Raw genomic sequence first — 19,220 nt, forward strand, 5'->3', positions numbered from 1 at the left:
GATCCCTTATATTCTATGACTAATAGTCCTCAACATGACAAGCTGAGTTCACAATCCAAGTAATATGATAAAACCAAAACTACTTGCATAGAAATCCCCCAAAATAGGAAAGGAAGATCATCAAGGGCATACAAGGACAATGCTAATGTAATAGGATGAGTGACGTATGTATTACACATAAATTTATAAAATGGTTGCATCTATAGATCAGTAAGATTATTTTGATCCCCATCCATAGTTGTAGCCTTGTCTGTAGAGCTCCATTTTCTATCCAATAGAGAAGACAATGGCCTTGATTTTTCACCACCACATCAATTAACATATTTCTTGTTGTTGAATTCTCCTCTGCAAAAAAATAGGCATTTACCAACAATCTATTTATGTGTGGCCACCTCCATGCATATCTATAACTAGTCTTTTCATGAAAAGGTTATAGTTGGCAGGTTTTATGGCACTTTAGTTACAACATATTTGGAATTCTCAATGAAAAATCTATTGGCATGCACTTATGTGTCTTATTTTGATACCCTTTGCATCTAAAATGTTATGAAGCCCAAGGGGTTGAGCTTAGTTGGTTAAAGCATTGAGTTCTTAATGTGGAGACCCAAGTTCAACTCCCATGAGGGGCACCTTTATGTAGACTCTTGGTCTTCCTAAGTGGATTTCTAAGTTGTGACCCTTGGTCTTCCACTTGTTGTTAGTTTGCTCGAAAGGAGCTGATATTTGTAATAAGTTGGATGCTCGAATGAGCTGATATGTAATGATTATATGATATCTAATCCAAAAAAAAAAAATGTTATGAAACCCATTGCCTCCTCCTCTAGTAGGTACACAGTTTAATGCCAGTTCTTCCATCTTCCAAATTCTCTGAAGTTTGTTTTAGAGCACAAATAGAGAAAAAGATTCAGTTAATTAGTCTTATCAAGCCACTTTTGCATAACCTTTAAGACTTCCATAGAAAAGCCATCACCAAATAGAACTTTGATGATGTACACCACCCAAAGAAGGATCTCTGCTCAAAATCTCCCAAGAGAATGGTCTGAACGAAGATATTCCCACCTCCAAGCTGGGAAAATGAATTTGGAAGATCACACATTGTATTGTAGCATCCCTAGAAATTAAATCAAGTGGATCACATAATCTACACACTTGGACAAATAAAGACAAAATTAAACATAAGTTAGAAGAGAAAATCACCCCAACATAGGCGAAATGGCTACCAAAATCACAATAGGCTATTCCTCAGCATGCTAGTTTTAAGAAATATGTTTGACAATAAAATGGGCCTATTGACTAATGTTTTAACACACTCATCAAGAGGTAGGTAGAAAATGAATGCACATACCACCTCTCCTAAAAATAAATCTATCTCAAAGGACTAAAAACTCCAAGGTCTTTGTAGTTGAGTCATGACCATGTTGAGTAACTCGGTGGTTGATGTAGCTATACCTATAAGGGGCCTATTGATTCAAATATTTTTGATTTATCTGCATAAGTTAGAAAACAAAACTAACCAGCGAGAAACAAATAGCAAAAGGGAAATGAAAATGCAAGAGGATGATAAACATTCAACACACATTCAATCCAATAATATCAACTAAACCTAGAGGAAATTGGAACATTCATACATTAGCATGCAAATATGAAACTAGATTCAATGGAAGGAAATACCAAACCACATTAACATTAATCACTCTAAACATATGTAGATTAAAGCAATGCAAACACAACTCTCTCTAGATTCAAGAAGTTGAATTGAATAGAATGAACATTAAACTACATCATATGATGGAAAACAACTAAAGTAAACATGAGATTGTATTAAAATTCATAAATTTGTCTTCGAATGAGGATAATTATTCAACACATTTGTCACATTAAATGTGTGATCTTTGTTTCATCAAATTGTTCCCAGCTATACTAACATGAAAATGTAAAGGGAAGAAATCTAGAATAACCTTCACCTAAGTTACAAAAGTTTTCCAACTCCTAAAATCTCTATAAATCTAAGCTCCTAATTAAAAAAAGTCTATTTTCAGAATGGCTAACCCCTTACAATGGGCATAGAGCTCCATTTTATATAAAATTTTCCTAAAATACCCCTTTTGGAAACATCATATCAATCCCTAAATTTGTGCATGCAAACATAAAGTTTCCTTTTGCAACTCAAAATCAACTTTAGTCATTCATGGAAACTTCTCTCTATAATAGTAGCTTTCTAATTTTAACATTGAGTCTGTCTCCAGTTCGACTCTAGTTCAACATTCATTCCATCTTGGGATCAACTTGGACTCCAATCTTGGCAACATTACATTTGAACTCTAGTTTTACTTTTCACTCCCATTTGAATTAATTTTGAATCTACATATTAAAATTAATAACAAATCAATTCCAAATTATCGAAAATATACCTATTCATTTGATAAGTTCACGAATCTAAAATAAAATACATTTTTTTTCCTTAATGTGAACTTAATCAAAACTATTTAGACCCCTATGTAAATATCATTAATAATTTGTCTAAATCATTATAAGATATAGATAAAGTTTACTAAATTTTAAATAAATCAAAATTTAATAATACTCCTTTTATCGACTTTCATGTTTGGTAATTCTCCTTTGGCCTACAAAAAATACCTAAAAGAACGAATACTTTATAAATCAAAACATTAAATTTACAAATCAATCCATTTAAGGCCATTAACATACTTTCACAATAAAAATTATTATAACTCAAAGTAAAATTGGTTCTTCTTATGATATGTTGGTAAAGTTGTGGTTGTGTTATTGTGGCCACTAAGATTCAAACCACCCACTAGACCATTGCTAAAATGTTATTAAAAAAAAAAATTAAATTATAATAACTTTAACCATTAGATGAACAAAAGTATATATTTTTTTAAAACCATTGGATTATAGTGACATTAAAAGACTAACATTTCATTAAGCCAGTCATATTTCCCATATCTTTCCTTCCTCATAGAATTTTGATCTTTAATTAAGCTTAAGATATTTTAACTATTGGGTTGGAGGCATAGGACTCATAATTCCATATTCAGTCCTCCTTTTCATATTTTGCCTTTACTTCGGTTTTCCAAGAATGATGAATGACATGGTTTTCATTTAGGATCTATGTGTCCTCCAGAGTTCGAAACTCCGAAGTGACTCCTACATATTTGTTGGCTCACAAAATTTTAGGCTTCTCTTCTTTATTTCTTTACCCTACTACTAGCATATATAACTTAAATTTTAATTTAATCTATATAAAATCCATCGAGAGATATCCTTCTCGAGGCGTCTATTTGACTTTAGGGTGTAAAAGTCATTAAAAATAGGTGCCTTGAGAAGGATATCTCTCAGCGTATTTTATATAGATTAAATTAAAATTTAAGGTATATATGCTAGTGGCAATCGTGTGGTGCCACATGGAAAACATTTAAATAAATCAATATATAATTATATATTCGAGATATATGAAATTTAATATATCTATTTAGACTGTTTTTTATAATATATATGTGTTGCAAGATCAAAGCAAATACTAAAATCTAATATATATTAAACTTTTCTTTAATGATAATATAAAAATTTAAATCATGGTTAGGGTTAGCTTTATGGTTCGGGATAGGATTTAGGATTAGGATTACAATCATAGTTAGGGTTTACATCATTGTTAGGATTAGGATTAGTTTTAGGGTTATGGTTATGGTTAGGTTTAAGGTTATAATAATGGTTATTGTTAGGTTTTGTATTTGCATCTTGATTACGGTTAGGGTTAGTCTTAGGGTTTGGGTTAAAGTTAGGTTTAGGGTTATAATTATGGTTATTTTTAGGGTTTGGATTTACATATTGATTAGAGTTAGGATTACAGTTAGCATTACAATTTATTTAGGGTTTTATTACGTTTAAGGATAAATCATTGTGTGAGGGTTATGATTATATAATAAAGCTTGATTTTAATTAGGGTTATTGTTAGGACAAGGAAAGGTGATGGTGAGGGTTAAATATTAAATTAGTATTAGGATTCAATAAGGGTTAGGGTTCATATTACGGTTATATTAAGGTTGGAGTTGTAGGTAGGGTTTAATTCTATGGTTAGAGTTAACTTTAGGGCTAGGTTAGGGTTAGCATTCAATTAGAGGGATTAGAGTTAAGGGTTAAGGTTATAGTTAATTAGAGTTAGGGTTCAATTATGATTAGAGTTTGACTGTGGTAAGGGTATAATCTTGTTTAGGGTTAGGATTAAAGTTCAATTAGGATAAGGGTTTGGTGTATATTAGGGTTAGGGTTAGATTAGATTAGAGTTCAATTACTATTAGAGTTTGATTAAGGTTACGATTAAGTTTAGGCTAGGATTTAGTTATGGTTAGATTAGGGTTAAAGTTTTAGGTAGGACTTAATTGTAGGGTTATATTTAAATTTAGGGTTACATTATGGTTAGATTTCAATTATGTTTAGATTAAGGTTGAAGTTTAGGATTAGATTATGGTTTAGGGTTCAATTAGTTCTAGATTAGGGATACTATCAAGGTTAGGGTTTGATTATGGTAAGGTTTTAATTATAGTTAGGGTCCATATAAGAGTTCAACTAGGGTTAGAATTAGCCTTACAATTCAATAAAATTAGGTTTACAATTAAATTAGGATTAGAGTTTAATTAGGGTTAGGGTTTGGGCTAGAATTCAATTAGGATCATGGTTCAATAAGTGTTAGGGTTCATATTAGGTAAGGGTTCAATTAGAATTAGGGTTAGGGTTAGGATTTGCATCATGCTTAGGGTTAATATTAGGATTATTGTTAGGGTTAGGGCTTAAGATTGAGGTTAGGGTTAGGATCATTGCTTGGGTTAGGGTTTAGGGTCTAGGTTATAATTAGATTTAGGATTATAATTATGGTTAGGGTTAGGGTTAGGATATACATCATGGTTAGGATTATTGATAGGGTTAGGGTGACATCATGGTTAGGGTTACTTGTAGGGTTATTTTTAAGGAAATGGCTATCCAACCCTTAGGATGCACCAAGATATTAATATGAGCTTCATATATATTATTAATACATTTTAATAAATGTTTGGTGTATCCTAAGGGTTGTACAACCTTTCCCTATTTTTAGGGTTAGGGTTTAGGGTTATTATTAGGTTAGGTTGGGGTTAGGTTTAGGATTATTATTAGGTTAGGTTAGGGTGAGGCTTAGGATTATGATTAGGCTAATGGTTTAGAGTTATAGTTAGGAGTATGGTAAATTTTATGGTTTACATCATGGTTTGGGTTAAGGTTAGAATTATAGCTAGGGTTATGGTTTACATCATGGTTAGGATTAGGGTTAAGGGTTAGTGTTAGGATTAATTTTAGTGTTTACATCACAGTTAGGGTTAGGGTTATGGCTAGGATTTAGACCATGGTTAGGGTTATTATTAGGATTATAAATATGGTTAGGATCTAGGATTATTGTTAGGTGTAGGGTTCAAATCATGGTTAGGTTTAGGGTTATGGTTTAGGATAGGGTTTAGGATTAGGAATACAATCATACTTAGGGTTTACATCATTGTTAGGATTAGGGTTAGTTTTAGGGTTTGGGTAATGGTAAGGTTTAAGGTTATAATTATTGTTATTGTTAGGTTTTGTGTTTACATCTTGATTAGGGTCAGGGTCAGTCTTAGGGTTTGGGTTAAATTTAGGTTTAGGGTTATAATTCTGGTTATTTTTAGGATTTGGATTTACATATTGATTAGAGTTAGGATTAGGGTTAGTATTACAATTTATTTAGGGTTTAATTACGTTTAAGGATAAATAATGGTGTGAAAGTTAGGATTATATAATAAAGCTTGATTTTAAGGTCAAAGTTAAGGTTTAAATAGGGTTATTGTTAGGATAAGAAAAGGGGAGGGTGAGGGTTATTATTAAGTTAGGATTAGGATTCAATAAGGGTTAGGGTTCATATTAGGGTTATATTAAGGTTGGAGTTGTTGGTAGGGTTTAAATCTATGGTTAGAGTTAACTTTAGGGTGAGGTTAGGGTTATGACTCAATTAGAGGGATTAGAGTTAAGGGTTAAGGTTATAGTTAATTAGAGTTAGGGTTCAATTATGGTTAGGGTTTGATTGTGGTAAGGGTATAATCCTATTTAGGGTTAGGATTAAAGTTCAATTAGGATCAAGGTTTGGTGTATATTAGGGTGAGGGTTAGATTAAGATTAGAGTTGGATTAGGGTTAGGATTAAGTTTAGGCTAGGATTTAGTTATGGTTAGATTAGGGATCAAGTTGTAGGTAGGGCTTAATTGTAGGGTTATATTTAAATTTAGGGTTAGGTTATGGTTAGGTTTCAATTATGTTTATATTAAGGTTGAACTTTAGGATTAAGTTATGGTTTAGGGTTCAATTAGGTCTAGATTAGGGATATTGTCAAGGTTAGGGTGTGATTATGGTAAGGTTTTAATTATATTTAGGGTCCATATAAGAGCTTAGTTAGGGTTAGAATTAGCCTTACAATTCAATTACATTAGGGTTATAGTTAAATTATGATTAAAGTTTAATTAGGGTTAGGGTTTGGGCTAGAATTCAATTAGGATCAGGGTTCAATAAGTGTTAGGGTTCATATTAGGTTAGGGTTCAATTAGGGTTAGATTAACGTTGAAGTTGTAGGTAGGGTTTAATTCTCTACTTAGATTTATGGTTAGGGTTTGAATTCAATTAAGGTTATATTTAATTTTAGGGTTGGGTTATGGATTACGGTTTAATTAGGTCTAGATTATGGATATTGTCAAGGTTAGTGTTTCATTATGGTAGAGTTTTAAATATAGTTAGGGTTCATATTAGAGTTCAATTAGGGTTATAATTAGGCTTATAATTCAATAAAATTAGGGTTAGGGTTCATATTAGATTTCATTTAGGGTTAGAATTAGGCTTATGATTGAATAACATTAGGGTTGGGGATAAATTAGGACTAAAGTACAATTAGGGTTAAGGTTTGTGCTAGAATTTAGTTAATATTAGGGAACAATAAGGGTTAAGGTTCAATTAAGGCTACATCAAAGTTTAATTCCATGGTTAGAGTTGAGTTTAGGGTTGGATTAGGGGTTTAGGGTTGGATTAGGGTTGGTACTCCATTAGATGGTTTAGGGTTAATGTTATAGTAAATTATAGTTTAGGGTTAAGGTTAGGATATAATTAGGCTACTATTACAAGATAATGCATTCATAACATGAATTATCATTTTTTTATAAAATATTAAAACAAAGGTTGATTATTATGTACTTTTCTTATGAATAATTTTCTTTATTTCAATATTTTTATGAAATAAAATAACCTCAAAATTTTCTATAATAAATTAAAGAAATTTTAAAATATCTTAAACTTTATTTTAATTCAAAATTAACATAAATTTAAAATAGTTTAAATTTTCTTTAAATTAAAATTATCTTACTTGTAACCATTATCCTAAACCTAAAAATTAAATCCCAAGTATATCCATAATACAACCCTAATTCTAATTGTAATTGTAGTCACATAAATCTGTCCACTTAATTAAAATGAATATTTAGTATTTATTTGATTATTTAACCATCAATCTAAAATTAATTAAATTAATATATTTAATTAATTCATCTTAACCCTCTTCTCTTATTAATTAAATAAATTATTCAATTTATTTGATTTAATTCACTTAACCAAATTCAGACCATTAATTAAATAAATAAATCATATATATTTAATTAAATCTTCTCTCACATTTAAATAAATTAATATTTATTTAAATTCCCCCAAAATCCCACCTCTCACATTTAAATAAATTAACATTTATTTAAATCACCTTTATCCTCCACCCACTTGTATTTTCCTACAAATGCAGGCTGCACAACTATTTTAAATAAATCATTTATTTAAATCACCTTTATCCTCCACCCACTTGCATTTTCCTACAAATGCAAGTTGCACAACTATTTTAAATAAATTATTTAAAATCCTATTTATCCTCACCCACTTGAAACCTTTAATGGTTTCCCTTAAAGTCTTCAAACTTAATGGCTTTAAAGTCTTCAAACTTGATGGTTTCCTTCTATAGTCTTCTTAAGCCTTTAATGGCTTCCCTTAAAGTCTTCAAACTTAATGGCTTCCCTTAAAGTCTTCTTAAGACTTTAATTGCTTCCCTTAAAGTCTTCAAGCCTTTAATGGTTTCCCTCAAAGTCTTCAAGCATTTTAATGCTTTATCTTCCTTTTTCTCATTTAAATAAATTAATATTTATTTGAATATTTATCCAAATGCAAATTACACCATTTAATTGAAATAAATGATTTCATTTTAATTGAAAATACCAAAATTCCTTCCACTTGCATTTTCCTACAAAATCCACTTGCATGCCTAAACCCCTTCTAGATTCTTCTAAACCTTTCCTAATTAACCTAATCCATCCCCTAAATATTGTCACATTCCTAAGCAAATTGGAGTCACTTCTCAAAGACTCCAAAGTCTTTGAAAAACAATTAATGCTTTGTGTGTTCAACAAATTAACCTCTAAAGTCTTCCAAACCACTTATGGCTCTTACATGACCATTAATGGTTAATTCCACTTGCACCCATGGTTAAGGACTTTGACCCCTAATTTAACCCTCATGTAACCCATGTGTCTCTTCAAAGCATTTATTTCTTTGACTAGGGTAACCATCATGTCCCTTCAAGCATTTAATGCTCCTTATCTATCCTCTCAAGCCTCCTCATGGTGACACTTGTCAACATGGGATTGGGTTGAATGTCTCACATAGATTGAATATCTTTCAATCCTAACCCTTGTTAAGATTACTCAATCTTAACCCTTCATTTCCCCATTTCTTCTATAAATAGAACCCTTCTCCTCAAGCAAAAAAGGAAGCATTAGAGTATTGTTGTTATACTGGTATTAGCATAGAGCTTTTTCATAGCATCACTATCTACACTTGCATAGCATTTGCTTATCATATTCAACCATCTTGAATCTCCATATGGCATCCATGGCTAGTGCTAAAAGCTGAGAGCTACACTCATGTGGAACTTGGAGAGGAGAGGAACAAGGGAGGAGCAACTATGAGCATCTTGATTAGCTATTTTATTCTATGTTTATATGCTTTCTATTTCATGCTTAATATCTCTCTTGATATGCCTGTTTAGGATAATCTTCTGTTGCTAACACTAACGTTTGTTTTTTGTGCTCTTGTGTGTGTTGCCATCAAACAGATTTTCTAATCCTTTTTGTAGAGCATCAGTAATTAAACTAAAATATTAATTGAGTGCTTAAACCCTAAGCTTAATTAAATCAAAAACTTAATTGATTGTTTAAACTTTATGAAATAATTTGAAACATTTAATAATTTTTTAAAAATTATTTGAATGATAATAAAAACAACAAAACCTAAATCAATACATATTTTATTAATAAATATATTTGATAATTGTTAAATAAATCAAGAGCTCGTTTAAGATTAAATTTAAAACAAAAAAATACATATAAATTAAAATTTTCCAAAATACTTTATTGAAATATAAGTAAAATTTCTATTTTATTTTCTCTTTTTACATGCAAGTCATTTCAAATACTAAAATCAAACAAAATTCTATTTTTTTTAATTTTTAAATAAATCATCATTTTAGAATAAATTTAAAAGAAAAATCTATTTATAAATAGAATCTTTCTATATTTTCTATATATATATATGAAAATTTCTATTTTATTCTCCTTTTGCATGAAAATCAGTTCAAATTATAATATTAAAATAATTTCTTTTTTATAATTTTTAAATGAACTAATAATTAATTTTAAAATAAATCTGATTTTGCAATTGATTTTTTAGATTTATAATTATCAAATAGAAAAAATAAAAACACTATAATTTGATTAAAACCTCATTAAAAATTTTCATATTAGATATAGATAGGAGAAATCAAACATAGCATGTAGTTTTGATTTGATTAAATTTGTTAAAATACTAACAAATTTACACATAAATTAAGCATAGAAAATTTATTGCAATTTTAATGTAATGTCAGTTGCTATAAGGTTGTAAAAAGATGCATAAAAATGAAGGCTAAAAATTCATTGCAAACTTATATGAAAATATTGTCTCCTTGTGTGCATGAAAATACTTGTTGCTTGCACAAAGTTGTATAAATATTCATAAATTTGAAAAAAAAATTAAAATGAGGCATTGTTTGTTGCAAGCAAAGAAGTACATTTATAGAGAAATTTAATTCATTCCATTGTTACCATCATCATTTTTTCCCAAGCATGAATCTATTGCTGTCATGTCCAAAACAGAGTACAAAGTCTAACAAAGCAAGGCAAACAGTATGGATAGTAAACAAAATTATTAGAAAAGACATGCATCCACAACACCATAAAATGTAAACCTAAAATATCTTGCTTCCAATACTACCATTGATAAGCACACCTGAGCAAAGCCAATATAGCCATTGATAAGCACAATTGAGCAAAGAAAATAATTTCCAAAACAAATTATAGTATATTATTAATAAGGGTTTTGTTTGTTGAACAAATCAATGAAAAATGCAGGGAAAAATGAAAATGAAATATATAAAGAGAGTTGAGAATGAAATATATAAAGAGAGTAGCTGGTAAAGAGGGAGCAAAGGCCATGAAAGAATTGGAGTGGTCTAACCTTAATTGAACTAAGAAATTTCGGCATTATATTAGTTTGAATCTAAATTTGATGCAGGTTCACATTCACGAGTTTGGAAAAAGAAAACTACATGATTCATTTTTTCTCCCATCACCTGCGATGACTTCCTTCTCGGATTTGCAGAGCACACCAGCCCACATTTTTTTTAAATGTCTTTAATTCATTTCTGGTTCTCACAGATTCTAATTTTTTTGTAAGAGTTCATCCATGATGAACTTGGTTCAGATTCTACAGAATTTGAGTCAAATAACAACACCTAGTGCAATCTTAGGCTGGATCAACCTGGAATCCAAATTGGGTTCGAATTAGACCCGGATTCTAGCCTGCAAGTAGAGAAGCAATAATAGAGCATCGAAGGGACAATGCAGAAAGTAATAAAAAATAGTCATTTCGGGCAAATATAGGTGCCAAATCAGTCAAGAATTTCTCTAGAATATTTCCCAATGCCAATCAAATACAGAGTATTGGATTATCAAAATTTAATAATAGCTGATATGAAGTGAATACAAATAGGAACAACAACCTAATTTATATATTTATAGAGTGATCTTCATTCTTAACTCTGCAACAATAGATATTGCAATTCACTACTAAATTTACAGAAATCCAATAAATGTACTTACCACATCTCTTAGTTGGTCACAAATTGCAGCTACATTAAGGAAAACAATAGAGGTATCCAAGCTGCATTAAACCTTTCTACAAAATCTAATAATAAATATCGATATTTGAACCAATAATATACTTTACCAAACATTCTTGGTTTTTAAGGCAAGCTAGTCATGAATTTTATCGAATCTCACTCATTTAGCTCAAAATCACTCCACAAACACAAAATAATAACCCCATTTTTCTCTGAGCAATTCGAAAGCAATAACTCCAGTTCAACATAAATGTGTAGAAATCCCAATGTTCGAGTTGATCTATATATCTCAATCCAAATAGTAAATTAGTATATCAAAATAACAAAACTAAATGGGGTACTCAAGGAGTCGAGCTTGGATGAGGTGTAATGACCTGAATTTTAAGCCACAAGATAATGAACATCATCAGAATGCCCATCATCAACCTCTGCATCATTAGCAGAAGGGAATTTGGCACTATACCACGACATACAATTCTATGCTACAACATATTCAAACCATCACCCATTTTTAAGTAGTATCAAAGGATGAGACTAGCAAATGATCTAAATATTCTCGATATAAAGAAAACAACTCTTACACTTCCCACATGCAAGATGTAATACCCCTACCCTAGTCAGCTTTGTAAAACCGGGTTTGACCTTGGTTGACTTTTTATGTGGCAATCTTGAATGGTTGAATTACCATGAGGTAATGTTGTAGTTAGATATTATGATTATTGTGCATATTTGTTAATGTGCTTTCACATCGATTCTTATGTAAGTTTAAATTGTCCTCTTGATTCTTGTTATTAATCTCGAGCTAACATCTTCATTATATATATATATATATATATATATATATATATATATATATATATATATATATATATATATATATATATATATATGCTTGTGTGACTCTTGGTTGCAGGAGATTGCAGGTACAGTACTGCCTAGGTGCGAGGTTCGTCTTCACCTGGATTCACAGGGTTGAGTATACCTCTTTCGTCCTTAGAATTTGGGTTAGATGGTTGTAAAACCCTCAGTTTACCCTAGTCATTCTCAAGTAAGTGTCGTTTGTGATCCGTCGGTTTCCCTTTTTATTTGGGTTTGCAGGTCGGGTAATTGGTTGGCTTACTTGGTTTGCATGCTTGGCGTGTGGTAAATGGAGTATTTAACCCTAAGTATTTGTTTTGATTTAATTTGTTCATTTACGCATTAGTAATTGAGGAATTAAAATAAATAGGTTTCTTTTATGTGATTAATCATTAATTAAAAAATCACTCTATTTATGTTTGTAGCGAGTTTAATTTAATGGTTAATTTTAAATAATGAATTTATTCAGTTTATGCATTTTAAAAAGGAAAGATTTAGATTTATTCGAAATAGAAATAATTTAATCTCTTTTGCTTTTTGGAATAGAAAGATTAATTTTAATTATTTAAGAAAATCAATTTTGATTAGAAAAGTGAGTTTTATTCATATTTATTTTATATAGTGTGTAAGATTGATTTTGAGAATTTAATTTAATTAAAAATATTTTACCCTCATTAATATTGTGAAATGCAACTATTAGCTTTGTTAATTAAAAATTAAATGAGGGAGAAAAGCATTTCTTTTAATTAACTAAATTTATAATCTCAATGCATAAACAATTCAACTATGAGATAATTCCATAAACTTAATTAATTAATTAATTAAATTAAGTTGCAAGCTGCATGATATTAGAAATATATTTTTATTTAAATTTTAGTGGAAAAATAAATTAGATTAATTATATTTATTGTGCCTAGAATTTTAAATAAATAAATAAAAGAATAAATTAAAAAAAAAATGAATAAAAGAATTAATTGGAATTAAAGTATTGTTTTAATTCTTTATTTAAAAAATTAATTAATTTGCATGAGAAAAAAAAAGAAAGAATAATGATATTTCAATTATTGCATGTTAGCTTATCTTTTGTTATAAAATTAGAAAATAAAATAAAATTACTTTTATTCTGAATTTAAGTTTTTGAGAAAAAGCCATTGAACCTAGAATTTTAGTTTAAATAGGGAATAGGTCTTTATTTTAGGGACATAGGAAACAGATCAGGAATTTAGGTGAAGAAATTTATTGGAAGCTTATTGAAAAGATTAGGGCTCTTCTACAGATTTCTTCCAGGAAAGCTATACCAGGTTGGGTGGCTTCTTTGATTTGTTGGTTTTTAAGAAAATAATTCTATTTTTCTCTGAATGGTGTGTGTGTAAATTATTTGTCAGATCCAAAACCCTCTTTTGGTTAATTCAGGTTTTGATTTAAAATTTTTGCCTGATGTTAATTTTCTAGTTAATGGGAGTAATTTAATTTTGAGAAAATTAGGGAAATTATTATGGAAAAATTATTCTCTCTTGTTGATTTGTTCTGATAATCCTTTAAATAAATCTCTGTGAATTTAATTGATTTCTTTATAAATAAATTTAACTGTGAATTAAATTTATTGGATTATCTAATTAAAAAAAACGTAATTGGAATAAAATTATGTGAATGAATTTTATTGAGTTGGGAACTTTATTTCTATGTAAATTCTGTCGAAGGGTTTTTTTTTTATGAATTTGGAATTTATTTTCATGTTTTAAAAAAAAATAAAAATAAAATAAATAATAATATGTAACTTTGGGTAGGGAGCTACCTACGGTAGCATCCGCTATTGGCAGTAGTACATAGTACTACCGACGGTAGCAATGCTACCGGTGGTAGCAAGGGCTACCGGCGGTAGCAAGGGCTACCATGCCAGGGCCGAAATATTAATTTTTTTTTTTATTATTATTCTTTTACCCTGTGCGTACTACGACGTGGTTATTTTGGGTTTTGTGCCCAGGGGTTGGGTAATCAGAATAATTTATGATATATATATATATATATATATATATATGTATGTATGTATGTATGTATGTATGTATGTATGTATTAGATGTGTTTTCATTAGGGTGGGTATTATATTATTTTATTGTTATTTAAATACAGGTTATGAGTTGATATATATATTTGTAATATAATTATAAGTATATTATATATATATGATGTATATATATAGGTATGCATACAATTATATTATAGTTATAAAATCAGTTTATAGTTTGAATGTTTCAGAAAAGCTTATAATTTTTTTTTATAATTGATAATTATGTTAAAATACATTAGAATAATTATTCCTATGAGATCTTATTTGACTTATTGGACAAATGGCAAATTGATTTCTTTGTATTAAATACTTGTACTTTCTTATTGTCTGGAAAATCTTTGATTGCAAGTTATTTATGCTTTTGGCTGTTTTAAGAAAAGATTGCCTGTATTAGGATCTTGTGTAAATGGTATTTGCAGTCAAGCTTAATTTCATTGCAATTCTGGTTGAGTTGTCATTGTGTCCTATGTTGATATTTTTGTTTGGACCCTGTCGTTCGGATGGTTTGGGGTACCTATTTATGTCTTCAGTTTCTAGTTTGGTTGTTGCCTTGTGATGGTGTTTTAACTGGTCCCGTCCTTTATGCGGGTGTCGAGTGTTGATTTGTGGTTGACCATAGCGGGTCAAATCTCTAGTTAGAGTATTGTTGGGTAGTGGACCTTGTATTAGGTTTTAATATGTTTAGTTGGATCCATTTCTTTGTAGGGATCATTTATGTAATTATTGACCGATGTGGTCGGTTGTTTATTGGTATGATTTGCCTCGATGGCAGGAATGTAAATGATGTGGAACTTATGTACCCTAAACTTATTTAATATCAGAGGGGTCTTGTAGTTGAGTAGACCCAGAGATGTAGCCCTCTAGGGGTGAACTCTGAGATCATTTTGGTGTTATGTGTTGCTTTTGTTCTTATGTTTCATGTTTTAGTGTTAGCATGTATGGATGACATTTTGATAGAATGTGTAAGTGGTTTAGATGAAATTAATTGTAAATGTATGTATGCAGTCATCTTTTAAATGCAGTAAATTGGAACATGAAAGATTTTAGATTAGAATAATGAAATGTATTTAGTTATTGTTAAGGAAATTAAGTATGCATGGAAAGATCTCGTTGGTTTATGATGAAATTCAAGTGTGTTATTAAATTGGATGCATGATTCAAATTTTAATGAAAATTATGAACGTAAGGTATGAATAAATTTTAATGGATGAACCTTATCATGTGATCTATATTTTTTCTTATTGAAAGAAAATTATCCTTGTTTAAGAATTATCTTGTTATTAAGACAATTGGTTTATTGGATTGATTAGCATGAGTTAAGTTAATTGTGTAATAAAGTAATCACGTTGGGAAATTCTTTAGGTGTTAGTTGTTGTCTTCCGTTGTGTAATTTGAAATTTGATATCTTGTTGTATCTTAATGTTGTGTTTAACTTTAAAAAAAAATTGTTGCACTCTATTCTTGTGTTTTAGCTTAATCCCTTCGGGGTTTCCTAGCGGGGCATTACACAAGATGCCCAACTTATGGACTGTAACCTGTATTTCGATGTGCTATTGAAACGGCTGGTCGTTGGCCTATCATTACCATTGTAGTTATGTACAAAAATACTATCTATCATTATGGACACACAATGGGAGGGCTCTTCGAATTCCATATGTTGTGATTATAACTGTCCTTTCTTTTTTGTTTTACAGATGTGCTGACATTGTATAGGACGCCTCTTGGCATAAATAGACTCACATTCACATTTTCCTATTCTCCACAGATCCACATTCTACACTTGGAAATTTTGAAATTCTCCCAATTGTGCAATGATTATTTATTTTAATCTTTTATTTTTTTAATTTTTAGATGATTATTTAATTTTTTTTAATATATTTTACTAAATATTTGATTTTTTTGGTATTTTTAAAGGTTTTTCAATTTTCTTTTATTTTAAAAAAAATTTAATTTTTAGGATTTTCAACATTTTATGATTTTTGGAGATTTTTGTTAGAATTTTCTAACCTATGCTAACCTATGACTAACCAAGGAAATGACAACATAGAGACAATAACAAACAAGAATGTGAATAGATGGTGAAGATGATGCATGTGTGCGAGAACGACGACAAGGCAAACAAATGCAAACGTGGGACTTAAGAGTTTGGGGAACTGGGACCTCCAAGAACTAAGTTTCCAAAACTGTTGGGATCTAGAAGTCTGAAATCCCAAAGGCAACAAAGGGGAAAAAAACTTGGAATTTTAGGCTTTTGGGATTCCGAGGAGTGAGGAAGCCCACAGTCACCACAAACCCAAAAACCCGAAAGTCCAAAATTTTAGAAGAGTAACAAACACAGAGAAAAACCTAGGAATCCAGGATTTCAGAGTTCCTGGTGTCGTGTATTTATGTGGTATACCTGTTATACCTGTATCTGTAACACAAAACACTCAATAAATCATTACAAGCATGGTTAGAAGATTTAATCAATGAAAGATAAAAACCATAGCTAATCAACTTATTGCCTCCTAGGAAATGCGAGTATGAATTTTGCTCTCAGATCTGATTAGGCAAATTCCAGTGACTTGACTACATCTAGATGGAGGATTTGAATGATTAAGATTCATGATCTAGCAAGAATAGCATGATTAAGCTATATGAGTTCATGATTGATCTAGCATGATTACGCTAAAATGAAGATACAAGTAAGCTAAAATTGAGCATGATAACATTGCTTGAAATAAACTAGAAGCTAGATGCCTATAGTAACAATGCAAATGAGATGATAAAAAATGATATGAAATTGGGACCCTTTGTGCTCCAAAATGAGGTCTATTTATAGGATTTCCAAAGGCTTGGGGTGAGGTGGTAGGAATTAACGGTCAAGATTGATCTGAAGATATCAATGGTTAAATTGGAGGAGGTTGGCAAAGGGGGTTGGAGTAAAGGGAACATCTGTCATCTCTATGGTGACAAGTGTCAAGAGGCTTCTAGAAGAGGTTGGATGGAAGAGAACACTTAGTGACAAGTGTCACAAAGGTTCTAGAAGATGTTGGATGAAAGGGAACATGGGGGTAGGTAGAATGGGTTAGGTTTAGGAATGGTTAGGTTAGGTGGTTAAAGCTAGGAGAATTTGAATTTAGAAATTCAATTAATAGAAAAATGGCTAATTAATCTCAACAACTCATTGATTTGATTTGTTTTAATTAATTAAAGGATTGGAATAATGATTTTGATGGGGAGAATTAATTAATTTGAATTAATTAATCAAAGGGATTATTGAGATGAACTTATTTAATAAATCCTTAGATTTATTAATAAGTAGATGAAAAGGGTTATTTAATCAAATTATTGATGAATGGAGGATTTTAATCGAATTGTTGATGAATTCAATTAAATTGGGGAGGGAGATTAATTAAATAATTGCTTATTTAATTAATTATCTTCAGACCATTTTTAGGTGTATACGTTTTGCCCCTCTTTGAAGCGAGGTGTGATGACGCATTGATTCAAAGAATAATCTCATTTTGATGATGATATTGGTTTGATAGGATGCCCCAACTCTTGATTGCTAAATATTGGTATGATGATGCCCCCTCAGGAGATCAACTGAGATAATTGATCTTTGGAGTTTTGTGAGATTGATATCCTGATAGATTTGATTTGATTTCTGCGACTGTGTTTGATGAAAATGCGAGTTCTTCGATTAGCTTGATTGCTTAGATCGATAAGATTGAAAAATATTAATTGATTAGATTCAGTCTGGTTTCAGGAAGGATTCATCCTGTATAAGACATGATCAGAGCATTTGGTTTCAGGAAGGATACATCCTGTATAAGACATGAATCAAAATCATATAGTCTGGTTTTAGGAAGGATTCATGTTGTATAAGACATGATAGAATCGATTAGGTTTGATTGATTTGATTTGATTTGATAAGATTGATTAGACAAAGAACTGACAGTTTTTTGATAGCAAGTTTGTAGAAAGATTCAAATATGCTGATGTTGATTCTGTTGAGAGAGATAACATAAGATTTTTGCTGGGTCGATAATATCTGAAGAGATATGAGTCATTCACTTGATTGCGTATACAGATGTGATGATACGTTGATGATTCTTGCGATAGATGTAACCTTGGATAAAAGGAGCATGCGGGATCCCATGCAAGAATGAAATGCACGCTAAAATGTAAATGAAAATGCAATGGAATGCAAAGCTACGACCGGACCAGTCACTGGATTATTTTGCATTTTTGTCATCATTGAGCTTTTGAAATGTGGGAAGTGAGTGCAAGCATCGATGGTATAATTAAACCATGATGACCTGAGCACTATTTTTCTGGATTTTGATATAGCAAGTTAGCACAAGCATCGAGGTATAATTGAACCAAGATGACCTGATTGTTGCTTGCATAAAATAGGCAGTATTAATCATTTTAATATGCAAATCGGAAATATCTTCAATGATACTCCAATGATCATGTCTCGAGACAAATTTGCACATATTAATGATTAATTTTCAGACAACAGATAAGAAAAATATCATGTTCCTTCCTTGTTCTTCTAGTCAAAGACATCCTGGAGTCACTCAGAAATCATGATAGCGAAAATCAATATAGAAAAGTTGAACAATCATGTTAAAATCATTATCCAAAAGATATTATCCACTGAAAAGTGTGTGATGTGCTTAGATTGACTTTGTGATAGCTTGATAGTTGATAGTTTGATCTCATGTTCAACATTGGATGTGTCTCAGTTTTCGCTTGATAAGAGTTGTCTAACTGTTGTTCTACTTGTTTGATTTAGCTAAAAATGATCAAGAGTTTGCCCCCAGTTAGGTGTAGGATTTTGCCCCAAGCCTAGAAACAAAGTTGTTATGATATATCCAATGATCCAAACCATGGCAAGAAGCCACCTGGGTTTCTTGCGTATGTACAAAGGCTTTATGATGGTCAGCACTGATGGAAAATGAATGAATGCTAGCGAAAAAATGCATGAACTAATAGA

The sequence above is a fragment of the Cryptomeria japonica genome, chromosome 7 (genome assembly GCF_030272615.1).
Source record: "Cryptomeria japonica chromosome 7, Sugi_1.0, whole genome shotgun sequence".
In the NCBI taxonomy this organism is placed as follows: domain Eukaryota; kingdom Viridiplantae; phylum Streptophyta; class Pinopsida; order Cupressales; family Cupressaceae; genus Cryptomeria; species Cryptomeria japonica.